Source organism: Bubalus kerabau, chromosome 20 (assembly GCF_029407905.1).
Source record: "Bubalus kerabau isolate K-KA32 ecotype Philippines breed swamp buffalo chromosome 20, PCC_UOA_SB_1v2, whole genome shotgun sequence".
Lineage (NCBI taxonomy): Eukaryota > Metazoa > Chordata > Mammalia > Artiodactyla > Bovidae > Bubalus > Bubalus kerabau.
The window spans coordinates 32,019,644-32,046,699 of record NC_073643.1 but is presented as its reverse complement, the minus strand read 5'-3'; the positions used below and the strand labels follow the sequence as shown (position 1 = coordinate 32,046,699).

Sequence of the window (27,056 nt, the reverse complement as noted above, 5' to 3'; positions counted from 1 at the left end):
ACTTAACACTTTCATATGAGTGTGAGTTAAGTCCAGTCAATGGTTTTTCAAGAGGAAAAACCATTGGGGCATCTCTACCCAATAAACAATTTAATCTTCAATGTAATTTTTGTCAAGCCACCCACACTTGTCATCTTACCATGGGCACCCAACAGTCCCGGAGAACTGCCCTGGAATGACTTCTAGAGAAAAGAGACTACTGTGTGATAGGAAAGCAAGCGTAAGTGATGTTTTCCAAAACACATTAATTCAGAAGATTCACGTAGTATTTGACAGTAAAGCACCAACAAATATAAAAGCTGTAATTCCAGAATGCAGTCCAATGAGGATGAGAAATGCAAGATCCCCCAAATTTTCACATCTGGAATGGAGAGGCATGAAGGGCCTTTTAGAGAAATCAGCTCAAACCTTACATTCTAATGCTTTGAAAACACTGCCACTTGGAGGGGATCTGATTGGGTTCTCTAATTGCTTTGGCACCCTTCCCTCATTCCTCTTCAGCTGCTTTGCTCAACAATGTATTAGAAGGGCAAGGAGGTTCCAGTGTTCTCGTCCTCAGCCTTCTAACTCTGGATTTCTAAGCACAAAACTGTCTGGTAAACAGTTAACAATGCTTTTCTTTAGTTGGATTACAGAACAACGCAACTGATTTTATTAGGTACTCTAAACAAGATCAAAAATAACTGTGCCATTTTATGCACTGGGTTCTGATCTATTGCTTTTACGTTCGTTACTGCATTTTATTTACATAGCATCTTTCAAAAAATGGGTAGTTTTCCCTATTTTACAGATAAGGAAAGAAAAGCGCACAGAGGTCTAGCTTGCACAGAATGACACAATGAAACGTGCTGAGCAAGGACGCAGAGCTGGCTCGTCCGATTCAGAAACTCCACACCTCACCAATTCTACATCCAGACGCTCCTCCATAAGCTTCAGGCAAGACCCGCCCTACTCGGTGAGGCATCAGCTCCAACTCCAGGAATCCAAAAGTGGGCAAGGAAACTGAGGAAGAAGAGAAAAATTCTGCTTTCTTTTCTCTCTCAAGAAGTTTCTGGACTGCTGCTTTTTGGTCTAACCACCACCACCATAATTTTGGCCAAAAGCAATGTGATCAGCCACATTTATAGAGAACTGTGTTAGGGCTGTGCTAGGGACCTGCCACAACAGAAGAAAAATCGGCTGGGAGACAAAGTCCAGGAAATAAGAAAGATTCTGAAGGGATATTTCACCTCCCTGATATCAAAGAAGACCTGAAAACTGAAGAGAAAAAAAAAAAAAAAAAAAAAAGGCTCTGAGCTCCAGAAAACCCTTGGGAGTAACACTGGAGCCAAATCTATTATAACATAGGCAGCACCCTCTGCTTATACTCACTCATCCATTAACTCAGCTGCAGTCCCAAGAGTCAATGAAAAGGATTTCCTCTAGGAGGAAATAGCCAAATGTGAATCAAAAACCTAAGACACTAGGTGGCTTGGCAAGTAACCTGTCCATCTGTCCCTATATCTCTCAAAGAGGCAGAGGAGAGAAAACATGCAACATAGCAGAAAAGTAGCAGACTGGGGCTGGCAGGCTAGCTCTTGTCCCAGTGACCTGTGAGTCTGTTCACGGCACAATGATGATTTATACCAACAAGCATGAACACATGCACTGCTGGACTTAGTCCAAAAAAAAAAAAAAAAAAAACTGATAAAGAACGAAGGAAATGGAGAACAAAGTGCCAAACATGTGAAGATAAAACCTCATCAGAATCACGGAGGCACACCCTGGGTATCACAATCGTTGAACGCACACCTCAGGAAACAGGTGAGGGGACCAAAATTGAGGCCGTGGAGCTGGAAGGAATGACTCCGATGGCACCTGGACCAAAACAAGGCAGCAAGTAAGGGGGACACTGCTAGCTGTGAAATCTACCACAGGGTGGTTCATTTTCACAACAGGGAAGAGTTTATTAGACCTGCAAGGATAGACAGAGGCAGAAACACAGGGAAGGAAGGAAGGAAGGAGCATTTAAGGTGCCTGAAATGGTGAAAATCGTGAGAAAAGGTAAGGAAGTCAGCTAGTCCGTGACTCACATGCGCAAAGGGTCACAAATTTGGGCTTTTAATGTTCTCTCCAAATGAGATTTAACCTCCGTGACAGAGACACCAAGACAGGATGGAATCCAATCCTTCATCAAAGAAATCTAACCTTCAGCACCCTGACTGGATCATATCATCTGAACACATCATAAGTAGTACTTCGGATAAATCACGTGAGTCCCCCTATTATATCATATGCATTATATGTTGTGCGCATGTGCAAACATTAACTTACTTAATGTAAACGTTAAAAAGATAAGGGAAATATCCTAAATCTGTATTTGCATTATGTACATGTACATCATGGGCCTTGGAGCAATAAAAAGTAGTCCAGGTTCTCTCTTCTGAGAGATCCTACTTTCAAACATGTGTGTGAAAGAGACACAATATTAGAAACATTTAAAGGAATATACGGGCTTCCCTCTGGCTCAGACGGCAAATAATCCGCCTGCAATGTGGAAAACCTGGGTTTGATCCCTGGGTTGGGAAGATCCCCTGGAGAAAGTCATGGCAACCCACTCTGGTATTCTTGCCTGGAGGATCCCCATGGACAAGAGGAGCCTGGTGGGCTCCAGTCCATGGGGTCGCAAAGAGTCAGAAATGACTGAGTGACTAAACACACAGCTAAGGGATGTACAGTAGATTCAGATGAAGAGAAACCAGAAGGAAAACCAAAGGGAATAGACCAACATCTAGATGCTCTGGGACCATCAAAGCGAGACAACAGAAAGACACAGAAGTCTGCTCAAAGGGGGCTGCAAAGTGACTGCACATACAACTGCATATGCAGATGGAAACATCAGATGTACAAATCACTTGGCTGATGTGGAGGACAGAACACAACAACTATTACAGAAGGAAGGACAAGGTCATGCAGCTAAAAGCAATAATAGAGGCACAATTTGCAAAAGAGACAATGGGTACGGGCGGGGATGCCACTGTGAAGACAAAAGACGTTGAAGCAGGCAGAGAGGACTACTTCTGGTAGATGGGACTGAGGGATTGTTGAGAAATGCCTGCAATGTAATAAATCTGAAATTATTTCAGCTTCTAAATTGCCATCAGTTAGATGAAGGCGGCAGAAAGTAATTTGAAAAGCTGGTACAGTCACATCACAGGGACTTAAGACTAAGTACCCCCAAGGCGCCTGGAAACCTACAAACACTATTTCAGAGATTCCGAAGGACTGGGAAAGCCCCAGAAGCCTGGGAGAGGTGGGGAAGGGTCAGGAAGCACCCCTCAAAAACAATGAGCCAAGTAAGTAAAACTGCTCTTCTTCCCCTCCATGCCAGGCAGATATGGAGAGGACACATCTTTTAGCCAGCACCCTGAGAGGAACAAGTTACCAGGCAACAACCAACAGAGTTTGCTGGAGACTCGCCATGCCAGCCCCTCTGACCGAGTGACAGGTCAGGTGGATAAAGGGGAAATAAGAGATGTAATATTGTAGACTTCTGTTAGTCTCCTGATCCTGTCCCTGTGACATGCTCATCAACGGGCCAGGGAGATGCGAGGAGGCAGCCACACCCATCGGGTGGTTATCACTGGTGTGCTGTCAACCTGGGGACGCCTAACGAGTGACACTCCACAGGTGTCTACCTTGCCACCAGGATTATTTAATATCTCTATCATTGAGAGCTGAGAGAGCTTCCTGAGCCCAGAGAACCAGCCTGCAATCAAATCCCAGGGTCTCCCTATCGCTGTCCTCTATCACTACTTCTCTTATTACCCAAGATGTAGCCCTGTGTTTCATGTCTGCAGACTGAAGACAAAAATCTGGGCAGGTGACCGAACGCGGAGAGATGGATATGTACGCTGCAGAGCTGCCATCCAGGCAGACCCCTGCTGGGCGCACAGCCACTCAGCGTGGTTTTTTTGCTTCACTTATTGGCACATGACAGTGCACGCATACTCCAAGAAAGAAGATAAAATAATCCCAAGAGGCCTCAAACTCAGCGTGGACTCCGGGCTCCAAATCTCAGTCAGAAATCAGCTTGCAGATCTACAACTGCAAAAATCTTCTCCAAGAGATAAGCTTTTAGAGATCCAGTTCTGAACATCATCTTATAGACTGCCATTTCTGAAGAAACAACTGATCCTGATTCAAGATTTCCAGGAAACACACAAAGGACCTCTCCAAGGCCCTAAGAAAGTAACAATGAGATCATCACTTAATTGGGCAGGGAAAAAACGAAAGGGTAAAACTGAACTTAACGCATATTCGTTTGACCTGGATTAGAAATAAAATTCCACTCTAAGAAGAAATTTTCAAAAAGTAGGTCCAAGAATGTGGCCATACAGTTCATCCTGTAGGGAACTCAGTTGATTCGGTCTCACGACTAGGCTCCCACCCGCTTCTAAGTCCCTCACTATAAACATTTACAAATTTCATCCCAGCATTAGTACTAAACAATATTCGTTAAGAATCCCACCAAAGTGCAACATGTAAGTAAATCAAACCTTTGATGCTCTATTTTGCAAATTTCATGGGCCACTAGGGATAATTAAAAGGGCAATTATATAAAGTTGGTGCAGTTTTGAGAAACAAATGACATTTTCTGCTTTAAAGCACTTGATAATTTGATATTTTGCTATTAGGGCCATCATGTGTACTTTTATAGACAGGCAGCCAAATAAACAATAAATGTTCCTTAACAGCCTCTAATGATTGTTTTTGCCCACTGATATCCCTCACCATTCCTGTCCATAAATCATATGCCAAGAGATTAAGGTAAAGATAATGAAAAAGTATTAGAAAACCATTAAGTTAGAGGGGAAAGGAAAAATAAGGCTAAAAGCATGGCTTTTCTTCTGGGCTTTCTGCAATGACACCCAGCGAAGTCTGAGCTTCTAAGTGTGAGAGTGGGGCTGCGTTTGTCCCAGCGTTTAACCACCGCTCAGAAGCCAGCAAAGTACATTACAGCTCATGAAAAATACAGCGAAGAGACTGCTAGTGGCAGAGGCATTTAACTTCCTTGTTAGCAGCCTCCCCCAAGTGGCACTTTTTCACCGGCAAGTTGTTTATTATGTTCGGTGCCAGGCAAAACTGATTAAATGGGGCTCTTAAGAATCAAAGCGTTATAAATTCATAGAAATACAGCAAGCAATAAATTCCATGGAATTAAAAGCTTACTAGTGCTATTAGCATTTCAGGATGTTTGAATTGTTAATACTGATGTGCAAAAATGATGTGCCTCTAAGACAAGGCAGACAGAGGCAACAGAGGCAAGCAGCTCTGGATGTTTTTTTTAATCAAAGTGGCACTGGGACTTGGCAGTTGCTGGAGCCACAGGAATGGAGGAGTGGAATAATCACCCCCCACATTGTCACCTGCCCTAAAAAGTCAATCGCACCTCAGAAGAGGGAAGGCACCAAGTAAAGGTTTACCCCCAGAGGGGAAACGAGAGTAAAAATATCATGCAAAGGATGTATGCTTTCAATGAATGGAAATTCCATCTGAACAGTGAAGGAGGAGAGCTTTATCTTGGTACCTGGTCTTAGCAGGGATGGGGCCTAGTGTGTTGTGATTGGTTGGATCTTTGTTTTCTCACAGAACAGGGAAGCCCAGATCAGAGGGTCTGGGCGTATTGCTGAACTGGCCAATAACTTTCCCCTGATTGTCACATTTCATCTTCAACTTTTTCTGGGAGTTTTAAATGTGACAAGAGGCAAGTAATATTCTCCCAAATTCAAGACATAAAGTGGTAATTCTATTGCATCCATCTATTTACGGAATACTTTCTTCACACAGAAATGCATCTGAGGATCTTTCTCGACAAATACAAATGTAGGAGAATGAGAAAGAGAAAGAAAGAAAAAAAAAACAGATGAGCGCTTCTCAAAGACAGATTTTTTGAAAAAAAGTGCAAGGATATGGTTGACTTCTTTTTTAGGAAAAAGAAAGAATTACTGTCCACAAATAAAGTGTGATCACTTAAAAACGCAACTTAAGAAAGAATATACTCAAATCCAGAATTACCAAAATTTAGGGGGGGGGGAAGCAAGCTGTCAATCTAGATAGGTACCCAAAACATCAATTCATCCATTCCAGAGATGGCCAAAAAAGTACTATTTTCTAACATATCAAGAAAACTTAATTCCTTTGATAAAAGACCCACACGTGTAATAGAATCTACTGACAGATCACTGGTACATGTGATTATCTCTGGGGCTATGTTCCACGTGCGGCTGTAACATTTATACTCACTGAAGCTGTCTGCGGCTTCCCCACAGAGAGACAGAGCCTGCTCATGGACCAAAAAATAGAAAGGAGACAAAGAGGAAAACCCATACAGAGAAAAACTCATATCCATTAATGTGCTTTCACTGGGCTTAAGTCCAAAGCCAGGCATCGTTACAGGAGCATCGTCTTACTAGGTGTCTGCCTCATTAACACTGCAGTTCCTAAGGGTTCTTTCTGCCTCTAAGACAAGGCCTACTATGTGTGGAACCTGGACAAGGGAGATGAATACATCTAACACATCGTTCTTGTACTCAAGGAAGCCTAGGAGTCTCACTGGGGAAATCATCAGTTATAAAGCACCTATTATATATTCTAGATCAGGAATCAAAAGATTCTTAAAAGACAAGTTTTCTACCCACTGGGATTTTAGAGTGACTTTAAGATAAGGAATACACCCCCAAAATAACCCCTGAACAAGGCAGTACTGTATCAGACAACATTCTATACACAATGAATAATGGTTTTTTTTGTGTGCAATAGAGTCTCCCAATTCTGACAGTGAAGAATAAAAACCTTGACAAATATATCACAGGGGAAAATTTATATAACAGTGAAAAATAATATGCATAATTTGCTCCTGCCTCAGCATCATGGGTGAATGAACCACACTGTCCACATGAGCTAAGTATAAAGACTGCATCCGACAGCTGCAAACAGAAACCAATCTGGTCCTCGACTCCAGGGGTCTCACAATATGCAAGGTGGGGGTGGGGTGGGGGGGCGGGGGGACAAGCAGCAATGCGAGTCCTGAGGAACAGCAGAGAAGACCTGGAAGTTACCATGTCTGTGTTCCACATTAATGCCCACCACCCCTGTTTCATTTTCTCACACAGGTGTCCATGCCTTGTTCCCCTTCAAAACCAGAAACTCCCCCTACATCCTTCATTCCCACTGATCAACAAACCCTCTGATCTTAATAAGCTGCACTCAAGTGCTATACCAAAGAGAAGACACTTACACTGTCAGCTTCTGACAACTCTCTGAGGTGAAGAACTCTGCCCATTATTAAAGGGCTTACCTTGGTGCATTTTGTGCCTAGGATTTGGCATCAATGGAGCACAGTCTTCCCAACTTTCAGGCTGATAGCCTTTAAAGGGTGTCATTTCCCAGACTGCTGAGGAAGGGCTCAGTTCTAGTTTACTTCTGAATGTGGAGCCAACTGCTTCACGGCCATGGTTTCCTTGGTTTGGCAGATGTAGTACCTGCAGAAAGGAACTTGCTCGGCTCCTCGGCCCTGCAGAGTCTCCTCCATTCTCACTAAATACAAATTAGAACCCAATACAGATGAAGACTAATGGAAAGCCACACACCCATGGGTACAGATTTGCCTCCCTCTGTGGTCCATAGGGTTGCACAGAGTTGGGCACGACTGAAGCGACTTAGCATGCATGCATGTATTGGAGAAGGACATGGCAACCCACTCCAGTGTTCTTGCCTGGAGAATCCCAGGAACAGAGGAGCCTGGTAGGCTGCTGTCCATAGGGTCGCAGAGTCACACACGACTGATGCAACTTAGCAGGCGTGCATGTGGTATTTGATCCCCTCTGCTGTAGAAGGAACAGAGATGGTGAGGTGCACATCCTTCTGGACTTATGTGATTCCCCTAAGAATGGCCAGATTCAGGTCTGTGAGAAGGACAAGAGAGAATCCACTCAGGTCCAAGACTGAGCTGTGCTCAAGCTCAGATCCCAGAATTATCTGCCATGAGGTGCTGGGATGCACCGGGAGGACCAACCATCAAATGATGCTTTGCTTCCCACTTGCCATGATCTTCCTTCATGCACATCTGGCTCACCCCAAGTGCCTGACCCTCAAACCATCGTAACAAAATTTGACCCTATTGATTTGATACATGCCCAGGCCATCTCCCTTCCTCCTAACTACTTTGGCCACAAATCACATTGCTTTCCTCTCTCCTCTGATCTCCTTGCCTTCATAAGGTTCAAGACTACTGCACTGTGTTTCCTAGCACAAAAGTTGGCTGATATTTTCCTGCTGAATCCACAGCCCTTCAGTCTTCCTTGAACGTAGCCCGACACTGCCTGTATGACTGCAGTAGCTGGGAACAAAGTTTCTGATGACAAAGTCTGTCCTTGAAATGCAAACCGTTTGCTAGAGGGCTTGACAATAGGGCACTAATTGTGTGGCCAAGACAATGAGCAAAAAAAGGGATCTGGGGAAAAGACAGAAGTAAGTAACACGCAGAGTAAGAAATGTCTCTGCCAAATGAGGGCAAAGAAATAAAATGTTGCAATAATATTCTAAGGATGAGTGCTTACTACAGAAGGTCTGATGCAGGTTGGTGATGGTGGCCTCAAGATGACAAGAAGACGGTGCACTGGCCATTCTGAAGCCTGATAAGCAGAATTTGATGAAAATTAGAACTGTCTGCTCTGTGGCATCTTATACTGGAATGCCTTCAGCCTCGTTCTCGGACCTGTCTGCACGCAAAACTTCTTCCCACAGAAGGCTTCATGTCAGGGTCACCTCTTTCACTAGTCTCTCACCAATATTCCCAGGCAGAGATGAGCCCGCCTCAGAATTCCTTTGAGTCTAGCATTTCACATCAGAAAGGGTTCCCACATGAACTTCTGTACCTTCCCTAACAGGGTGTAAACTCCCCAAAACCTGTGCAAGAATTTTATTCATCTTAGTGTCTCCTGGCCTAGAGAATCAGGAATAGAGGAGGAGCTTGGTATTGATCAGTTTCAATCAAACTGCCAAAAGCAAATCAACCTGCAATATCCCCAGCCCCCAACCCCACCCTCACCCAACCCCCATCCCCATCCCCACCCAACCTCCATCCCCATCCCCACCCCCGCAGAAGCACTGGAACCACAAGAAGGCTTGAGAACAAATGCCTGAGGGTTAGGGTTAGGGGCTGCCGTCTCTGGGGTCGCACAGAGTTGGACACGACTGAAGCGACTTGGCAGCAGCAGCAGCAGACACCCAAAGAGACCTTCCCTGCTGCCCTGGGAGCTGAGAGGTTGCAAAGATGGAGCTACAGGGGGGTACTCACCTCCCAGGAAGGGGAGTCCCATTAACAAATGGGGTCAATTCAGAAGAAAGCGGAGGGGAGACATGAGAAATATAAAGATGAGGCTTTAGGGCTTAGATTGAGCCTCAACAGGTCTATTCAGTTATGCTGTCAAATACAGTCTCCTTTTGCTTAAGTCTGTATGGATAGGCAGCGTCTTAGCAACATGCAACTTTAAAAAAAAAAAAAAAAAAACTATTCTATAAGATACTTAAATAGTAGAAGTCAATAACACAAACAAGAATTATACATGTGACAAGCCATGCAGAGCTGGGAATCCAGAGTGAGGACGTGGTTGATTTGGGCTGAATCAACGGTTTCTTATCACTAGGTTTTGAAATCAATCAGCAATCACACCTGATTTTCACATTTACTAAAAGCAAAGATTTTAAAAAATATCATCAAAACCCAGTATCTGATCCTTTCTTGCAGAGCTTGCTGCCCTTTAGGTAATAACACTTTGGCCTCCTGGAACAACTATGTTCAAAAGGGTACTCAACTCATACGTGTATAATCAAATAGCACAAACAGGGTAAATAGGGACTATAAATTCCATCTGTGCCAACCACCAATTTCCCTTCCCAAAGGCAATCAGTGTTACCAATATCTTGTCTCTCTCTTCCAAAAATATTCTATATAGACACAATAATAGCATTCCGTGTGTGTATCTTTTTTATGCCTTCTACCCAAAGACTAGCATATTTACCCTCAAGTCACTTAAGATATTTTACAGATATTTTCACATGAGCACATACGGGTCTGCATCCTTTTTTGCTAGCTGCAGAGCACAGTCCCCATGTATTTCCCACCCTCACCCCACGCATAGACCATAGACTCTTTATCTCCTGTCAAACACTGAGGGAATTCCGTTACTTTTGCCCTCACAACAATGCTGCAAGTTATTTGCCTGTACACAGGCCTTTGATCAGCTGGGTGAATATAAATCCCAAGAAGCAACAGCTGATTTTTACTACTACATGTGTAAACTTAAGAGTCTGCAACCCTGCCAGTTGGAAAAATAAATCTCCATCACCTTTCACACACCCTCTACCAACACTTTCCTTTTCCTGGCTTCCATCTGATAGGATCAGATGCTCAGATGCCCCCAAGGAACACTGGAAACAAAAAGAGCACAATTCTGGAATACCAGCTAAGAGTCTCTGCAGAATATCCCAAAGAACCTGGTAAAATATTTCGCCACTCAGTTTGTAAAAAATTAATGTATTTTATAGACCTGTTAGAAAACGCTATTGGCCTACGCCGATGGTATGTGTGAGGGCTCTGAGTCCACTCCACGTCCCTGGAGTTCCATGTGGTGTGATCATAAGTCCAGGTCCCTGGAAGTAGGACAAGTGGTCCCCCATCCTCTCACACTTATTCTTTCTGCGTTTTCCCCCTGTCTTTTCCCACCTTTAACATAGCTTGGAGTATTCTTTCAGCCTGTTTTCCTCCAGTCTAATTATTCTTTAATTTCAAATAATATAATAACTTTGACATTTTCATTTCTAGTTAAACCTTGATAATTTGCACAAATGATGGGTAGACACAGCACAAATTAGCAAGCCTGAAAAATCAGCAAACATAAAAAAAGCCAATGATTAAAGAGAAATCAAATAGGTGCATTATGAAATACACATTTATTTTTAAAAGCAAATCCCTCAGACTTGTGAGGAAATATGGAGCAGTGATACTTGGCTGCTTTCTAATACTCTCTCTTTTCTAAGCTATAGGGTTACTTTTTTCTCCCCACATGGTCTCCAGCAGTGATATTTTCTGAACGAAATATCAGAGCACATGGTAAGCCTAAATGTTTCTGAGTAACTACTACATGATTCCAAAGACAGTCCATGGGTTCAGTTTTGCTCCTGCAAGAATTTCTGAACTCTCTGGTTACAGGAGAGAAAAAACACACTATCTTAGTCCACTGAGGTGGCTATAATAGAATAACATAGACCTGGTGGCTTATAAACAACAGAAATTTCTCAGTTTTGGAGCCTGGGAAATTATAGATCAAGGTGTCAGCAGAACTGGTGCCTGGTGAGGATGTACTTTCTGGTTCAGAAAGGATCTTCTATGTCCTCACATGGTAGGAAAGGGTGACAGATCTGTCTGATAACCTCTTTTAAAGGGCACTAATCTCATTCAAGAGGGCTCCACGCCCCCATGACACATTCACCCCTCCCCAAGTTCCCACCTCCAAACACTATGACGTCAGGTGGAAGGACTGAATACATGAATTTGAGTAGAACACAAACATTCAGTCTACAACATAAATGAAAGTGGTTCCAACCTGAACAACCAAAGATGTTTCCAACCCAAACTTGACACTGCTCTAGTTTATATGCTTACTGTCTCCCTCTGTAAGGCCATACCAGCGGGAATGCAGCCTGTGGCCTACAGAGCTCTGTTCTCAGGGTCTCGATTTGTGCCTGGCACACAGCAACACACGTCTTGTGTGCACATGCCCATCAAGAGCATGGAATCTTTTCCTCGTCTCCGTGAGCATGGACTGGCAGTGCTTTGACAAATGCAAAGGAGTGACTAGTGCTATGCCAGGTCTGGGCCTAGACCCTGAGAAACCTGGCAGTGTCCTATTTCATGCTAAGTCTATCATGATGGTGCAGTCAACCTGAGAGCCAAGTCATGGCCAGGGCCAAGTGTCAAGTGTAGACATGAAAGCCATGCTGAATGTTCCAGTCAAAGCTAAGCTCCCAGGTGAATACACTCCTGAGTCAGCACCACACAGAGCAGAGAAAAACCACCCCTGCTAAGCCCTGCAGAGGAGAAGGAAATCAGTCCTGAATATTCATTGGAAGGACTGATGCTGAACTCGAAGCTCCAATACTTTGGCCACCTGATGTGAAGAGCTTACTCAGTAGGAGAGACCCTGACGCTAGGAAGGATTGAAGGCAGGAGGAGAAGGGGACAACAGAAAACAAGAAGGCTGGATGGCATCACTGACTCAATGGACATGAGTTTGAGCAAGCTCCAGGAGATGGTGAAGGACAGAAAGCCTGTGTGCTGCAGTCCACAGCGTTGCAAAGAGGTGGACATGACCGAGCAACTGAACAATGACAGCAACAAGCCCTCCCCAAACAGAAGCATCCTGCACCAATGGATGCTGCTTAAGCCAGTTTCAGGTGAGTTTGTGATGCATCCATAAATAAGTGAAGCAGAAACGCTCATGATTTGTTAAGACTCAGTAACTGCACACTTTCTTGTTTTCTGTATCTACTGCCCGCTGCCCCTAGGTGTTCTTAAGACGTCACAGAGTGATCTTCCCAAAACACAAATGTGACCATGTTCTCCATCCCTCTAATCCCACCCCACCCCATCTCCCATACCCCACACTACAAACACAAGCAAACAAAATTGCTTTTAAAAGCACAGATCCATGGATATTCTGCCTGTAACCTGCATCCTTGGCTGCATACTCAGGCTACACCTTCTCCACATGGCCAGAACCTTCCACATACCGCAGTCCACCTCGACACACGGGACATGATGTTTCTTTTCTTTGGCTCCCCAATAACCTCCACCCTTTTGCTCTTTCTCCAGATCTCATTTTAACCATTATTTCTCCTGGAAGCCCTCCCTGAACTTCCTGACAAGGGCAAGTCCCTCAAACGTAGACTCTCAAAGCATCACGTACCTCCATTTCTTAGTCCTCATCAGAATAGTTTTTATCAGCTCCCATTAGTCTGCATGAGGCTGCAACTGTGTTGTTTTTGGCTCACTCCTATAAACTCAGCAAAAAAACCCTGTGTTGGCACATACGAGAAACTCAAATATGTGTTGGAAGAGTGAATAAATGCATAGTACGGTTACCTGGACTGCCTACTTCACATCCTGGCCACACCATATTGTAAGGTTGTGACCTCGGGCATGCCAGATGGACGGCTGGCCACCTCTCTATGCCCATCTTCCTTCATCTGGTGAAAACAGTGGCATTTACCTAAAAGCCAGGTTTTTCTGAAGTTTAAATAAAATTACATGTAACAACATTTAGCCCAGCACCTGACATGTAGCAAATATTCAATAATTAGCTATGACTATTACGTCATTTACTATTATTCCCATTTCTCACTGTAAGGAAAAGTCCTAAATTGCAAAGTAACAGGAGATTTTCTCTCTGACCTTCTACCACCTTTGATCCCTTTAAGAGCACAGAAGCCCTGTACATTATGCTAAGCTAAGCTATAATGGGCCACAGAATCTCATTGCCAAGCTGGCCTCCAACAGAAAACACCTAGACTGCCTCCTTCATGGTCCTTACAAGAGCTCCTCTCAGGAAGGCTATTAAATAAAGCTGATTAAACAAACTGCCAACAAATAAATTAACAAATACACAGCTCTTCTTTCTTAAATGTCTTACAGGTATTTAATGAGGATCACTGTTACTCTTGATAGATATATAAACTGATATTATTCTTCTAAGAAAACAACTGAAAACAGATATAACATTTTCAATATATATCAATGTCTATCAATCTATCTAAATATGTATACATTCAATCTAGCATTTCCCAGTCTGGTACTTTGCTTTGTGTCAGTGCTTCTCAGCTAGGGCGGTTTTGCCTCACAGGGGACCCATGGCAATGTCCAGGAATGCTTCTGATTGTTGCATGTGGGGGTAGGAAGTGGGTACAAACAGGGACAGATGTGCTGCTGACATCTAGTGAGTGGAGGCCAGGAAGGCAGATAAACATCCCACAATGGATAACAAAGTATCCTACAACAAAGAATGATCCAGACCAAAATGCCCACAATTCTCTAGTTGGGAAACCCTATACCAAGGAAATAATCAGATGGGCTTGCAAAAATGAATATACAAGCTTGATCACCAACACTACTGTGTACAACTCTACACATTCAACAAAGTAGGACAGGTTAAATAAACTATGATATATTGACACATAGCTACAAGGTGATGATGCTGCTGCCATATGTCAATTTCTACAGAAAGATATTGACAACATATTTTCATATTTTAAAAAGTAGGGAAAATGTAGCATTATTTTATTAAAAACTATCATGTGCCTGCCCCCAACTGCCAGAGAGGAGTATAATCTGTGAGCCATAAAAGTAATTTAAGCATTTCTAGTAGGTACCTTTCATAAGTAAAATGGAGCAAATTAATTTTAATAGTATATTTTATTTAATCCAATATATCTAAATACTATCATTTCAACATGTAAGAAATATCTAAACTTAAGAGATATTTTACAGTCTCATTTTTCAACATCTAGTGTGGCTTTGACACTTTCAGCATGTGTCAGTTCAGACTAGCTACATTTCACTGCTCCAGACCTGCTGGTGGGAACTGGTTACCATACTGGACAGCCCAGGCGTGTTCAGTAACAAACAGGGAAAGAGTGAGATGTTTAGAAGGACTGTCTCCAAAGTGGTCCAGGCCCTGATCCTGGGGCGGGGGTTGGGGGTGAATATGAAGTAATGTTTACTTTCTCACTTTGGTTTTTCTTCCTCTTTGTTTTTATGAGAAGTACCATGTATAAGTACAGAAAAATCAAACTGTACGAAGTTTGAAGGAACAGAGAGAACCGCTCGTCAGGTGTCAAGAACACAAGGCAGCCCTTGCGGTAACCTCCCACATCTGTGCTAAAAATGACAGATTCTGGAGTTTTCAGGAAAAGGGCTTGCCACCATCTCCCCTGTGTGAACATCTATACACACACACACACACACACACACACACACACACACACACACACACATGCATGCCCTAGCAGGGTCAAGGTCATTCCAGCCAAGTGTATTCCAAACAGCCAACCCTCCACTCCCACATCTAAGTAGCTGGAAAGTTCACTTTCTCCCAGATAGACAGGAATTCCTGGTCCCTGACCTGCACACCCTCTTCCCCCTCTCCCTTCCCTCTTTCTCACTGGTCACGGACACAGAGAACACTCAGGGCAGTGTCTACAGAGGTTCCTCAGTGTGAAGTGCTGGGGACACGAGCCTAAGGCTCCTTTAATGCAGTCTCCATATTTAACGTCTGCAATAAAATCACGCCTGAGACAATGAATCTCAGCACAGCCCTGGAACATCTTTTCACACTATTTTGATCACACGGTTTAGGTTTCAAAAAGCTTGTGGGTCCCAGATCTCTCCATGTGAACTCAGGACTATCTAGGTGTCTATGGCCTGGACTTAGAAAACTGTAACACTTAGATGGAAGCTGCAGTATAGCTAAGAGGCTGCTTCCAAACCTACAAAAATCAGCTGGGTGGATCCCTTCGAATGGCCCCATTCCTCACCTGTGGATCCCAAGTGATAGATGAGAAGGAGAAGATGAGGATTTTTATACTGCTACCCTGAAATACTCAGAAACCATTTCCTTCTAAGAAGGACCTTAAAGATTTTGCTTTTCTTTTCTCTTTGGGACCAAGGGAAGGTATTAGGAAGCCTATCTCACTCCTATTTCCACTAGGCTCCCTGATAAAAACAGACATCTAAAAATCTTCTCATTATTTTAAAAATTAATCTAGAGAAAAATTATTAACATCCTTAACAACCTACTACATTCCATGCGCTATGCTCACAGTAAAACGAGCTGACATTACAGAACACTTGCTATATACCAAGCATTGCTCTAAGAACTTGTAACTTGCAGCAACTCAGTTTATCTTCCAAGTACCTCAGCAAGGGAGGTACTAGTTTAGTCCCTATTTTTTTAGATAAGGAAGGGGAAAAAAAGGCTTGGAAAGATCTGGTATTTCTCAACATCACAAAGCTGAAAAGTTGCAGGACAGGGCCCAAGTGCAGAACTCTAAAAAGGAACACTTAACTCAATGGTCCTTTCTGTGATCTTCATGGGCCTTTCACTGTCCCCTGTGAGGACCTATGAGTGAGCAAGTCAGAAACAGGCCCTAGATTGACACATCTTAAGTCAGACACAGCCTCTCCCAAACCGCGCTTCTTGGGGGTGAGAGTGGGGGGACATACTGGTTTGAAACAAAGAGCTACCCCTTCCTCACGTTAGCATCAGAAATGTTTATTTTTTCCATTTAAAACTAGTCATGTTTTGAACTGATGATGACAGCAAGCCAGCAAGCACCCAGACAGGAGCACAGGTTCCAAGGGCACTCTGGGCAGTGGGGAAAGCCAAAGGAGGGCCCAGTGGTCCTGGCCTGGGGCCTGCCTGTCCTCCACTGGCCCTGAGTGCAGCAAGTCTTGAGGAGGAAGAGTGTACGTATGTGTGTGTGTGTGCGCGCATTTATTTTTAATCTGTAGATTCAGAGTTGAGGAGCACCAGTTTGTTGGGCTTACAGACTAACAGAGCAAACACCCGGGGCACGGGGTGTAACTGCCACTGCCCCACTCCCTTCTGCAGCTCAACTGTCGGCAACATTCCTACTAAACTGCAGGAAATGGGAGGGGCTCCCTGAAGCCCCCAGGGCTGTCCCCAGAATCTTACTGTTTAGCTGGACGCAGCCATGCTTCTCTGGAAACTTCTGGAACCAAGCACCTGGAAGATACTAGCACACCGAGTGAAGGGACTAAAAGAAATGGACAGAAGCTTCACGGGCTGGGGAACACAGGCCCTACTATCCGAGGTGTGATAAGGCGGCTGGAGATAGGACCTGGCTGAACACTGTTTTTTGCTTTTTAATTTAACATGCTGACGATAACAGAGCATTAGCAGAAACAGTAAGATGAGTAGCAGCTAGTTGTTCTTACTGTGCTAAGTCCTTTATACAGATCTGTCAATTTCTGCTCACCATTAATCAGTGAAGTATATCCACCTCATTCACAGAAGAAGTTTCCTTTTTTGGTTTACAAAATATTCCCTGCTGCCCCCAATACCTCCAGGAATAAGTAAGCACTCAATAATTATTTACGGAATAAAGGAATAAACTCAGAGCATCAAAGTTTTTGAAAAGCTTGTGAGCCCCAGATCTCTCCACGGGACTTCCGGAGCATCAGAATGCCAATGGTCTGGTCTTACAGTATTTTACACTCAGATCTAAGCTACAACACAGCACTTGGTGAACTTACTCTGTACATTCTGGCATAAGAACCAATGATCAAGTAACATTCCAATGACAGGATCCCTTCTCTAGCTGCCCAGCACCTTGGATTCTCCATCCCTACTCCTACAAACCCTGACTGATTCCCAAGCTATGAAAATTTAAAAGAAGAAATATAAAGAGTCTCAAGAAACAAAACTTCTAGACTTCATTTGCAACAATAGACTTGAACAAGAGAAAAAATGAGGTATACTTTTTTTCTTCTACAACTTAAATGACAATAACAAAAAATACTGAAACTTGGTGTTGGCAAAATTGCAGTGAAATAAACATTCTGGTTCAGTATCAGCAGAAGAACAAATTGGTGCATTTTGAAATGTACAATGACAGCATATATAGAAAATCGGTAACAATTCCAAGACTTCTCTTATAGGAATTTGCCCCTATAGAATATATCTAAAGAAATTTCCCCCTGTAGACCATATCTAAAGAAATGGAAACTGATGAACATTTCTGCACATATATGCCCACTGTAACATATTACAGAAAAATTGGAAACAACTCCCACACTCAACACTGAAGAAGAATTAAATTTTGTTATATACAAAAAAATGATTAGTATGCAGTCATTTAAGATGTCTTCATGACATGGGAGAATGTTTACCATGTAATGCTAAACTTAAAAAAATACACAATTCTATATACTGCAGTTATGTTAAATATATGTACATCAAATGAAAAAAGAAACTATATGTTATTCCCAGAGTCAGGATTCTAGATTACTTTTACTTTTTTATTTGGTCAACTTTTCTACAATTCCCTATAGTGAGTTGGTTTTTATACTTGTAATCAGAAAAAAGAAAAAAAAAATGAAGCTCGTAAGAACTGTCTATTTTATGTTCTATTACCACTAACATTATGAGAATTAAACTGATGAAGTGATATGACCCTTCCAGATGACAATTCTACATTGGTCTTTATGTATTTTTATCCTACTTAAGAAAATAAAGAGAGGATGTCAATCCCATTCCGGAACTAGGGGGAACAAGATTTCAGAGCTAAGCAGTTCCAATCAGTTATACGGTGTGAACTTCAAAAACAATGACCAACACATCTTACTGTTCTTTTCGTGTCTCAGTCTTTGGAAAAACACATGTGGCATGGGAGTGGCTCACTGGGATGATCAGTCAGAGACACAGTGGACATCTAGATTCTCATGCTATGTAAAATACTCAACTATTTAAACTTTTCCCAGTAGTTGTCAACTGGCAGAAACATTTTAACATTACACACACACTCATTAAATATCCTTGTATAAAAATAAAGGACACAGAGAGGGAGAGAGAGGAAGGGGCAAGAAGGAATAAGAAGGAAGAGAAGGAAGGCGGCAGAAGAAAAGAAAGAAGGACGAGGAGGAAGGGGAAGGAGAGGTGGAAGCAGGAGAAGCTCTAGAAGCTTGAGCAGGACGGGAGGAGAACATGAAAGTGGACATTTTCTCAAATAAACATATTTAGATGATCCTTTTCATATTTCATGTTTTTAAACATTTGTAAAGGCTATTAATTTCCCTACCATAGCTGGAAAAAGGAAAGTGCATTGGAAATGAAATTTAAGAAAGGGCCATCCACATAAAAAATACATTTTGGTTTTCATCAAGTCTATTTTTTTTAACAGTGAACTTTTTAACAATGAAATTTTAATATTTCCACTTGTTTTTAATATTATATCATAAAAGGGAGGAAGAGGTATATTAAAAGAGACAAGGACTCCCAACATAGCTACAATTACACGGTTGATGGGGCAACATCGTTTTCCTTCTCTGAGTCTTAGTTTCATCTCCAATAACTTATACAGACTGGACTAGAGAAGGCTAACGTTTCTTGGTTTTCTCTGAAGCTACGAATCTAAAGACTAGACGTGGGAATGGCTACAAAGGACAGAGATACACAGCTCAATTTCAGACACACAGTCAGCCTCCCAGGAACTCAATAAATATGTGTTGCCTAAACAATTAACGACAATACTGCTAAGGTCTGGCATGCAAGAAAACTTATTGTCTGGCATGCAAGAAAACTTAAAACTTTTATACTTTAAAAGCTGTCAAGACATTTGAGTTTTCCTGGGTAACCTGGACCAAAACTCAACTGAAACAAATTTTGGAGATACAAATCCAGACCAAGGAAATTCATGGCTGTTCTGGGAAAAGAGAAGGAATGATGGATGGGATAATACAACAACGAGAGGATGAATGGCTGCCCCTGGAAAGAATGCAAAGTTCCCTGCTCCCATGATGCAAATCAAGTTGCTAAAGTGAAAAAATATCAAGAGATGTTTCAGATCAGAAAAGAAAAATGTCGAGCAACTTAAAGTCCAGAAATGTTGATATCAAATTTAATGCAAAATGTACCTCATTATGGAAAATACATGCGGTCGATGCTAGGGGCTGATTTCATGTGCCTCAGATTAATGTTAATAGTACTTAAAAGTAGAGGGAGAAACTGAGTGATAAGCTGCAATTCCAATATCATATTTATAAGACTAATTCAAGATACTGAGCTATCTTGAGACATCCTACACAGGCATCATCCTCCTCCTCCTCCTAAGTCGCTTCAGTCGTGTCCGACTCTGTGCGACCCCATTAGACGGCAGCCCACCAGGCTCCCCCGTCCCTGGGATTCTCCAGGCAAGAACACTGGAGTGGGTTGCCATTTCCTTCTCCAATGCATGAAAGTGGAAAGTGAAAGTGAAGTCGCTCAGTTGTGTCTGACTCTTAGTGACCCCATGGACTGCAGCCTACCAGGCTCCTCCATCCATGGGATTTTCCAGGCAAGAGTACTGGAGTGGGGTGCCATTGCCTTCTCCTACACAGGCATACTAGCCATTATTAATAACTGGAGGAAATCAGAAGACCCATCATTGCAGGAACAGATAACACAACAGTGGAAATCACCGAGGTACCCTAAAAGTAAGACTGAGATATAACAGTGATGTATCTATTCCAGGATATATCTGTCCCTAATGGGACAGGGAAGCCTGGAGTGCTGCAGTCCATGGGGTCACAAAGAGTTGGACATGACTGAGCGACTAAACTGGTAACAGTGATAACTTGGGAAAATACTCATGATACTTTAAGGGTAAGAGCAGGAAACAAAATAGTATATACAGTACGAGTACATATCAACAAATCTGTACATACAGAACGCTGCAGGCTGAAGATAAATGCTGAACTATTTAGATGAGGTCACCCATGAAAATTTTCTTCCTATATTTTCATGCTCTTCTAATTTCTTTTAATGCCATTTTATAATGAAAACAAATTGAGAAGTACATTCATCATCTTCCACAAAGAGGGGATATTCTTACCTCACCCAATACCCCCTTAATGGTAGTTAGTATCTAAATAGAGAAAATATAGGTTTTTCATTATTTTACCTATAATTTCCTAGATGCTCGAAGATTTGGGATCAGCCTAGAAATCTCGAAAATGTTCAACTGTTTCTGAATTTTTGAATGAGCCAGAATCTTTGATGCTCTTAGTTAATGTGAAAGACAGATGAACTCATCAAAGAGTACCTATATTAGTATAAGGTAAAGGTAACAGACTCATGTGCCCCTCCTAGTACTTTACTAATCTAGAGACCAGGGTAACCACACCAAGCTCTGAGGTACTTTAGATGATTAAAGACTACATTTTAAGTTCAAGATTTAAGTTTACATCTCCTTTTACCCCTGCCTTTTATGCATATTTAATATCTAAACCACTGGATTAGAGATCTGATAGGGTTCCTTACTCTCCACCATCCCCCAGGAGATGTTGGGTCACCCTAGTTTATTTTTAGCAAGATCTTATTAGAGCAGTTGACCCAGAATCCCCCCTTACTCCTGATGTTTTCTTTCCAGAAACTTTTCAGCTACTGACCCCCTGCCACCCCCTAACTCTTTGGCTATAAATTCTCACTTGCCCATGCTGTATATAGAGGTGAGCTCAACATCTTCTCTCTCCTGTAAAATCTCACTGCAGTATTCCCTACACCTACCACGATGGTCCTGAAAGAAGTCCACCTTACCATCTTTAAAAAGTGAAATTAAAGAACTGTCTCCTTTCATACCATCAACCCTCACCCCACAGGCTTCCCTGTTTCTCTTAACGGCAGCCCGATCCTTTCAGAAGTTGCTTAAACCGAGAGTCCTCAGTCTTCTGACTTCTTTCTTAATTACTACAAACAATCCATCAGTTGATACTACCCCATTACTTAAGACAAAAATCTTGGGAGTCATCCACTATGTAACTGTTTTCAAACTTCACATCTATTTTACCAGGACTTCCTTGGATTCTTCCTAGATAAGTTCAAAATTTAAATATCAAACCACATGTGTTAAGATTTCACAAATTCCCACCACTTCCTACTGCCATCTTCATCCTGGCCATCAGATCTCACTGAGATTATTACAGTGGATTCCTAACACATCTCCCTGCCACTCACCTCACCCACCCACCATTTACTTTCAAAATAACTTCCAGAGTGATCCATTTAAAATGTGACTCAAATCCTGTCTCATCTCAAAGTCCATTCATGGCTCTCTACTTCACTAAGAGACTAAGAGTCCAATGAGCCTTAATGCCCTACTATGTCTGGCCATGTTATTTCTGGCCTTGTCCGCTACTACTCTTTCCCTTGGAAGACTTCACTTTTGCCACAGTAGCCAACTTAACTCTTTTTTAGAACATGCCTTCTTGGCTCAAATGTCTGTGCTTCAGTTAGACTTATCCTGGCTTTTTACAATTGCAATTCCTTCCCTCTGGCAATTTGACCTCCCTTACCGCCTATATTTTCTTCACCACACCTATCACCTCATATTTACTTATTATGTTTCCCTACCTGTCCACACCCTCTAGAGCCACAAGCAGAGGCCTTGTTGCGCTCACTGCTCTCTTCCCCACTGGCTTGAGCAAAACTGCCCAATAGAAATACAATGCCTGTCACGTATGTAATTGTAACCACACGTGAAAAGTAAAAAGAAACCTTGAAATTAATTTTAATATTTTACTTAATTCAATATATATAAATGATGCTCTAAAGAAGAGTTATTCAAATTGTTCACATTCATTTTTTCCATACAAATTCTTCAAAAGGCTTTGTGGATTTTAAGTTTATAGCACATAAGTTTGGGCTAACCACATTTCAAGGGCTCAATAGCTACATGTGGCCAGTGGTTTCAATATTGGACAGTGCAGATCTAGTCTATTGCACTTTTCTCTACTCTTTGCATACTTATCCTATTTATAATTTAAATTCTTGGGCAAAGTCCAGTGAATTGATTTCCTAACTCACAAATGGGTCCCAATATGCTCTTTGAAAATCACTGCTCTAAATATACTTTAAAGAATGTCACCTGTAATGAATGGTTTAGGACACTTCCTTTGGTCTCCAGGGGCTGCTCACAATCCTTTGAAAGAGATACTGACTTCCAGAAAAAAAGAGGCCTGGAGGAAAAAGTGAGGAAGTAAAGATCCATGCCAACCTATAAACTGAAATCATCACAGTCTATCCAATGATGCAAGATTTTAATTAAAAAAATATTTTTTTAATAATTCACTCCACTATCAGATAATTAACAAAACATCTAATTACCTTTAATTATACACCATATACCTGCTAATATACAAGATTCAAGGGAAAATCTGCATGATCTTCACACTTCAAAAAGAGCATGAAGACTTTAAGCTTTTCATTTTTCTCTCCTCTCACTCTCACCGCATGCAAAGGCCATGGACATACCAGTTCAGATCAAGGACAGAACAATGCAAACTTAAATGAGTAATTTCACTTGCCACTTATGAAACGTCCTACTCCCCAACAGACTTTTTAAAAGATACCATCAAATTTCAAATCCAGACTCGGCCCTGGGCAGAAGGTGTCAACTTTTAAAACAGACTCAAGGATTCTACCATTGGTACACTGTTCACTCATTAAGGTCCTAGATGTGACTAGATACTACAAAGTATGCAGTCAATGTTATCATACATGTGCTACCCTAAACAGAGTTTTGTTTTTGTGCATTTCTGAGCTTCAGATTTTCTCTGGGATTTTTGAATTGCCAAAGAAAGGTTAATACCTCCTACATCTCTGTTAAGTTGTTATGTTTTCAACTAAGCTGATAACTTCTTCTGAAGATGCTCAAGGTGGACAGTTTGGATATTTGTGCCCTTGGCAGATGAAAGAGCCAAAACATCATTTAAAAAAGATGACTAAAACCATGTGTTATTTATTTTTTTCGCTGTGCAAAATATGGCTACTTGATAACTGTTGCAAATATTGTCTTTACTACAAAACATGCCTTCATGTACATTTCAACAAGTGACTTCTGCTTGAAAACGAACTCTATTGAGCATATTTCTCTGGAAATCAATATTTAAAATTTTTTTCTTTGAAACGAACATTCAAGAGAGACAGCTCTTGTTTACAGAGTTACTTAGTTTAGCATTATGGTTAACAATGTTTAAAAACAGCTAACTTAAAATGCAAACATTTAAATTCTGAAGTTTAACTGTTGGGAGGCCAAGTCTATTTCTATGGAAATACAAACAACATGAAAAGAGTAATTTTCTCCCGATTCCATCCCTTGAGGGAATATTTCAGGGCACCATTTTGTTGGATTTAGGAGCAAGAACTCATATAACTCTGAGATTGTAAGAAAGTTAAAAATTTTAAAGCTTTGGATGAACTTTGAAAACATTATGCTATGGGAAAGGAGTCAGTCGCAAAAGGCCACGTATTGTATGATTCCATGTACATAAAATGTCCAGAAGAGGCAAAACTCGACTGATGGTATTTGTATTTGTTGTTGCCAGGGGTTGGGTTGAGGGGAGTAACTGCTAATGGGTATGGGGGTCTCTTTCCAGGGTGATGAAATTGTTCCAAAACTAAATTGTGATGATGGGTGCAAACTCTGAACATACTAAAAAACACTGAACAGTTCATTTCAAGTGTGTATGAATTATATCTCAATAAAGCTATTAACAAAAAATTAACAGGCTTGATAACATTCACCACAACACTGGCATGAAACACACAAGAAAATCAAATTAGTCTAGCACAGCTTTCAGATCATGGTAAAATACATAAAGCTCGGACACCCTGATCTCCCTGTTAGAGAACACTTTCACATAACCACCAGTATCTGCCCTTCTGAACACTTGTCATCATCACCACGCATAATGTCTGTCCTCCCCTTCGCTACATAAACTCTAGGAGGCCAGAGATGGTATCCTTCTCATGTAGTGCTATGATCCTAGCATCTGGCACACAGTCATCAATAAATACCTACAGCAATAATTGATGTATAGCATATGTAGTATATACATCTATATTATCTATGTTTGAATGAAGGAAGGAATGCAATATTGGGTTGGGCCAATTCAGCCAATCAAGTTGCTGGAGTGCTAAATGTCCCCTTAAATCTGTTCTCCAATTCTCCCAAGTTCCTGGCTACCCACCTAGAGGCATTCCCCAACAGCCACTGAAGCTTCTTGTGAAATGATCGCAGTCTAATCAATTAAATGTCAATGGATGTGATGTGTGCAATTTTTAAATCATTTGCTTCAAAGAAAATTGCTTGCCGTGGACTTCACTGTATTTCAACCATATAGATTAAGGACAAAGGCTCAAGGGAGGGAAGCACAAAAGAGAAAGAACCCATCCAGTCAAGCTAGACTGGCCAGATTATTAGATGAGACAGGGAAGTAAACTTCTATTTGATTTAAGCCATTGTATGCAAGAGTCTTTATATCAGCCTAGTCTTTACCCTGAGTGTTACAACCCAGGCATGGATAGGCTGAGGGTGAAGGGGAGATAAAATGGAGTTCACTGCCTAGCTAAAGTGACTGACTAGTCATTTCAGCCAGTGTGGTCAGCTGGTAGCTCAATGAAAACACTCTTTTCCAGTGTCTTTTATAACAACTTCCTGAACAGGCAAATGAGTCAAATGCTGAATGTTATAAAGGGGTCATTTTGAATGGATTTAACTCAGAATATTGTTGTCATTATGTAAAGTTTTAAATCACGTTAAATATATACTTTCAGAAGAACCAATGAATATATTGAAAATGGCTGGGTAGCTATTTTCAACTTTATTTGTAACCAAGAAATAATTTGTAACATGTAAGACACAATGAGTGAAGTATATAAAGATAACTTATAACTCTTTGATCTAACAAAAAATAGCTCAAATTGGGGGTAGAAGAAAAATTGAAATGATTACACGTTCTTTTATATTTTCTTTCTTTTTTTTAACTTTCTCATCAACTAGTTGACTATAAAACTGAACCAACACAAAATATGAAGCTTTAAGATGACCAGTGTTTAAAAATAACCATTTAACTGTCACCTATACAGGCTTTGTAATTATCATCAATTACTCCCAGTGCTAATCAGAACTGAATCAAAAACAATGAATTTCACAAATTGGATTTTAAGTTTTAGCAAAAGTCTATATGGGTGAATTGTGAATGTTTGGGGGAAGCAGGGAAAAAATGACACAGATACCTATATTAAACCACCAAACCAAGGCGGCCTTGACAGAATGACAAGAATATAATTGTGACCACAGCTGTCTTTTTAGCTCCAGTCTTGACATTTTACATGACCTTGGATAAGTTACTAATTCAATGTGATCAGTTTCCCAGTTTGTAAAGTGGGGATTATAATAATTACCAGCTACCTTTTAGGAATGTCAGCAACTAGATCCATTTTGTAAAGGGCTCAAACCTACTTGGAAGAAACTGTTAAACACTACTAAGTGGGATGACAGTTATTCATGCTCCTTCAGACTCTGAATCTCACTGTGAAAAAAGGCTTCCTTTGGTTTTCAGAATTTGCCTGGCTGCTTTCCTGCATATAACCAGTTGTTTCCAGAGTATCAGTGTAGGCACATTTACTTGTATTTATGCTGATGGTTAATGATTCCCAGATTCCATATTTGAGCATGGCAGTGACCGAGGAACTCCTGGCATCTGAAATCTACATCCTCTGCGTAATGCAGAAGATGGTGCTGGTTTCGTGATCATCACATCACTAAAGAGCGTGGTCTCTCTGTTTAAGGTTTATTCACTGGGAAGAAATACTAAGCATTCTGTCCAATTTTACACATATTTTTAAAGAGGTTATATTTTTAACAAATCTTTTTTTTTCCCCTTTATATGTAAGGATTAGTTTTCGAAGGATCCTTGAGTTTGATAAAAGGTAAAAAAAGTACACGCAGCTTATTATTTGTCTATATAACTTATTTCTAAGAAAATATAATGGAAAATGGAGTCAAACACAAACCAAACTTATATTGTTGAAGAAAAACAGTTAAATAATAAAATGTTAATAGGGAGCAGGAAAAATGATATTGACTAAAAAAAAGTATCAACAACAAAAAGTTGAAGTTGTTAGGAAAAAAACTACCATTAAGCAAAAATTCTTACTCTGAGATTCCAAGCTGTCAATACAAAAAGGATAATTAGATGAATGTGTTATTCAGTATCCTTTGTTTTATGAAAGAAGACAACAGAAGGACAAAATTTTTCTATGGTCCTGAAATTTGACAAGGGGTTCCTGACTTGCAGGATAGCATATACCATAATACACCATGTTCTTGACAGTACTTACAAAGAAGCATTTTTTTCTCCTTATGGACTACCTCTCTTAGTCAACAGTAATGACACA

General features: G+C 41.3%; 1 protein-coding gene across 22 annotated transcripts in view; it reads right to left on the bottom strand.

Moving 5' to 3' along the window:
- The window catches only part of FOXP1 (forkhead box P1), a 714,382-nt gene that overhangs the window by 309,855 nt on the left and 377,471 nt on the right, over positions 1-27,056 (bottom strand). For 2 of the 22 annotated variants that reach the window (XM_055557290.1, XM_055557293.1), the window contains one exon: positions 22,741-22,831. The exons of the other annotated variants lie outside the window; for them this stretch is intronic. The gene's annotated coding sequence lies outside the window, so the exon portion shown is untranslated. The remainder of the gene's footprint in view (positions 1-22,740; positions 22,832-27,056) is intronic. 22 annotated transcript variants of the gene reach the window in all.